Source organism: Nylanderia fulva, unplaced genomic scaffold (assembly GCF_048542155.1).
Source record: "Nylanderia fulva isolate GAGA-0341 unplaced genomic scaffold, ASM4854215v1 Scaffold911, whole genome shotgun sequence".
Lineage (NCBI taxonomy): Eukaryota > Metazoa > Arthropoda > Insecta > Hymenoptera > Formicidae > Nylanderia > Nylanderia fulva.
The window spans coordinates 30,001-34,421 of NW_028191039.1; the positions used below are offsets into that span (position 1 = coordinate 30,001).

General features: G+C 50.8%; 1 pseudogene; it reads left to right on the forward strand.

The window, feature by feature from the left end:
• Window positions 1-2,092: 2,092 nt before the first annotated feature.
• Window positions 2,093-3,272, forward strand: LOC146719618 (small subunit ribosomal RNA; annotated as a pseudogene).
• The last annotated feature ends 1,149 nt before the right edge of the window (window positions 3,273-4,421 follow it).

A 4,421-nucleotide genomic window follows, 5' to 3' on the forward strand; every position in this document is an offset into this window, starting at 1 on the left:
CATCCTGCCTGCATTCGTCCACGTATCGGTCGTAGAATCTCGAAGATTGTGCATCCGACGAGTGGTAGCCGGCAATTAGCAGATATCGTACTAATCGTGTCGCGCGGTCGTGCGGAGCGTCGAAAAGTACGAAACCTTTGTCCGAAACGTATTTCCGTATCGTAGCATTATCTCCTCGTAGCGGCGCTACTCGCCGTCAAGTGCCCCGGAGGTACCGCCGGCGGGCGACGGACTTGGTGAAATCATTCGGTCGTCCGGAGGTGTCGCCCGTCCCGGAGGTGCCGTCCGTCCCCAAGTTGACGCCGGCCGTTATGTGGTGCCGCACGTATAATCACGCCCGTAACGAGCCGTCTCGGTTGCCGCGCGCGTGATTTCGCATCGGGCGAGTGTTCCGTACCGTAATCGCGGTCACCGCAGCTTGCGTGTTGCGTATCATCCGTAATAATTCGAAATATATGTCTCCGACACGTGGGTTTGAGACACGTTTCGAGTTAGTAATCGGACAGCGCCCTCATGTCGAGCGAGCGCCGAATAGTAAGTAACTTTCGTCCGAAACGTTTTTACGTAGCTCTCCTCGTTGCGGCGCCGTAAATCGTCGTTAAGTGTTCCGGAGGTACCGCCGGCGGTCGTCTGACTTCGAGAGATCATTCGGTCGTCCGGAGGTGCCGCCCGACCCGGAGGTGCCGCCCGGCCCGGAGGTACCGTCGGTGCTTATACCTTATTGTCCCGGCATTTCGTTTGTTTCCTTCTTAATTAATGCTAATTATCGTTGTTTGACATTCGCCATACGGCTATCGTGATAATATTTTATCGTACAATAGGACTTTTCGATCGTTCGCTCTCCGCGACAATGTCTCGATTGAACGCGCCTTTCGACGCTCGCGCTCGCATACGGCCGTGCGTAGGACCGTGCGTCGCCGACCGCCTGGCCGGCCGGTTGGGTACTATAAGAGGTACGTCGCGCTCGGCGCGTCGAACGAGTCGAGCGAGTCCGGACGAGTCGTAAACGTACTTTCTCGAGTCTCTCGCCACTCCGGCGTGTTTCGACCGCTCTCCGTACCGTCGCCGACCGCTTGGCCGGTCGGTTGGGTACTATAAGAGGTAGGAGAGATTAATATTGTACGTGTCGCGCTCTCGACGTTGACAAACGAAGAATCGCCCGAACGGGTCGAGAACGGATTTTGTCGAGTCGCGACTCTGACACGGAGAGAACATTTATATAAAATGTTTGATTTGGAAACCACGAATATATAAAATAATATACGATCGTCGCAGAACGCGCCGCCGCCAAGTCTTCTCATGCTTGGAGGTTGCGTGTCTCGCGAGAACGTACGTTCGACTCTCGCGTCGTCTCGTATTCCTCTTCGCCGGAGATTACGGTGCGGCTCTTCTCGTTCGTCGCCGAACGCGCGCAAAATTAACGCACACTTATTTATTACGAGCACAGCATTGCCACGAGTCGGTGTCGCAAGACCGAATGGCTCTTATGTGGCGCGCACGCCTCTAGTGTGTTGGCCGCGCGGTTCCCTCTCGTTTCGTACGCAGCAGCGGAATCGTCGCGCTTACCGAGCATCTACTCCACGGATACGAGTTTGCGGGAAGAGTTGCTTCTTCCCGCTCGCTTTGTACGCCGTAGCGAAATCATATTGCTGGTCGTGTGCGGTTAAACGCGTACGAACCAGACAGAACAGTCCTCGACGTCTAAGCATCGCCATCGTCGATCTAGCGTCAGGGTGAATCGCGCGGTCTCTCGAGACCGCGCATCATAACATTTGGGAGAATAAGAACACGAGTATTTTGATCTTGTGGATTTTTGAACGGAGAGGAGGAGGAAGAAGAGAGGCGGCGGCGTCGGGGGTTTACTCTCGCCTCCGTCGTTCTCTCGTACGCTTTACATAATAGCGTTAAACACAGCAGAGTGTCGCCGACCGGCTGAGCAAGACCGGCGGCAAATAAAATGGCACATACGAGCGTGTCGCGCGCGCGTCGGTGTTTCGGCATCGAACGCGCGCGCGCGCGAAAAAGAGCTAGCGACGAGTCTTCGGGCTCGCTCGCGAGTTACTCCCTTGCGAGTAACCGAACACGAAGCTCCCTGGTTGATACTGCCAGTAGTCATATGCTTGTCTCAAAGATTAAGCCATGCATGTCTCAGTGCATGCCGAATTAAGGTGAAACCGCGAATGGCTCATTAAATCAGTTATGGTTCATTAGATTGTACCCACATTTACTTGGATAACTGTGGTAATTCTAGAGCTAATACATGCAAAACAGAGTCCCGACCAGTGATGGAAGGGACGCTTTTATTAGATCAAAACCAATCGGTGGCGGGCGGCTCGCCGTTCGTCCACCGTTTATTTTGGTGACTCTGAATAACTTTGTGCTGATCGCACGGTCCTAGCACCGGCGACGCATCTTTCAAATGTTTGCCTTATCAACTGTCGATGGTAGGTTCTTCGCCTACCATGGTTGTAACGGGTAACGGGGAATCAGGGTTCGATTCCGGAGAGGGAGCCTGAGAAACGGCTACCACATCCAAGGAAGGCAGCAGGCGCGCAAATTACCCACTCCCGGCACGGGGAGGTAGTGACGAAAAATAACGATACGGGACTCATCCGAGGCCCCGTAATCGGAATGAGTACACTTTAAATCCTTTAACGAGGATCCATTGGAGGGCAAGTCTGGTGCCAGCAGCCGCGGTAATTCCAGCTCCAATAGCGTATATTAAAGTTGTTGCGGTTAAAAAGCTCGTAGTTGAATCTGTGTCGCACACCGTCGGTTCACCGCTCGCGGTGTTTAACTGGCGTGATGTGGGACGTCCTACCGGTGGGCTTAGCCTCGCGAGGGGCGGCCCAACTAATATCCCGTCGCGGTGCTCTTTACTGAGTGTCGAGTCGGGCCGGTACGTTTACTTTGAACAAATTAGAGTGCTTAAAGCAGGCTACCTTCGCCTGAATACTGCGTGCATGGAATAATGGAATAGGACCTCGGTTCTATTTTGTTGGTTTTCGGAACCCCGAGGTATGATTAATAGGGACAGATGGGGGCATTCGTATTGCGACGTTAGAGGTGAAATTCTTGGATCGTCGCAAGACGGACAGAAGCGAAAGCATTTGCCAAAAATGTTTTCATTAATCAAGAACGAAAGTTAGAGGTTCGAAGGCGATCAGATACCGCCCTAGTTCTAACCATAAACGATGCCAGCTAGCGATCCGCCGAAGTTCCTCCGATGACTCGGCGGGCAGCTTCCGGGAAACCAAAGCTTTTGGGTTCCGGGGGAAATATGGTTGCAAAGCTGAAACTTAAAGGAATTGACGGAAGGGCACCACCAGGAGTGGAGCCTGCGGCTTAATTTGACTCAACACGGGAAACCTCACCAGGCCCAGACACCGGAAGGATTGACAGATTGATAGCTCTTTCTTGATTCGGTGGGTGGTGGTGCATGGCCGTTCTTAGTTGGTGGAGCGATTTGTCTGGTTAATTCCGATAACGAACGAGACTCTAGCCTGCTAAATAGGCGTACCCTATGGTATCGCGGAACTTTTGAAAGAAAATCTGCCCGATTTTTTAGAAGAAGTGCCACTATTTGAAAGAAATAAAATGTTCTTTCAACAAGACGGTGCTTGACCACACAACGCCAGGATTGTAACAAACTACTTGAACGAGCAGTGTTCGAGATTCGAACGGTAATAACCCGCGGACAAGAAAGCGTTAAAATATTCATGCATCTCGATCATGCCTCATGCAGCATGCATATAATTTATTAATTAATATCGTGGTCTAACATGCGTATTTTAAATTATATTTAAATTAGCGCTCGGCCGCGAGAGTATACGGATACTCCGCGCCTTCGAAAACAAGCGCTTAAAACAGTCTAAATTGTAAACACCGCTGTCGCGCGAGAGGAGAGAAAAACAAGTAAATAATTACAGTAAACGTTCCTTCACCCTTAATATCACAATAGAACGACAGCAAATGTACTCGAATATTCTAGAATTACAAGGCGTATATAAGCCTCCTCTCTCGCGACCGCGGCGCTTTTTCCGATTGCTCATCGCGAATAAAGTGTGTTCATACGATAAAGATTGCTTGTCTTTGTCTAATTCATTACCGTTGCTTGCGGACACTTAGTAATTTACGACTCGGCTAATTCTCTCGGTAAATTCGGTGCGGTATATTAATTGTAATTTTTGTTAATAGTTTATATAAATATATTTTTTTTGTGAACGTTACGCGTGTGTCGAGTGTTGTGTCTATTTCTCGGTCTCGCTTCCGACCACGTCCTATCCATCTTTCCGTCGCGCACATTTTTTGGTCCTTCGAGCCGGATTCCTCCGGAACCTCCTGTGAATCCGGTGCCACGGAAGCGATTGTGATTGAGTGTCGGTGACCAGTGCTTCTGGAACAGAGAAACATTGTTAGAA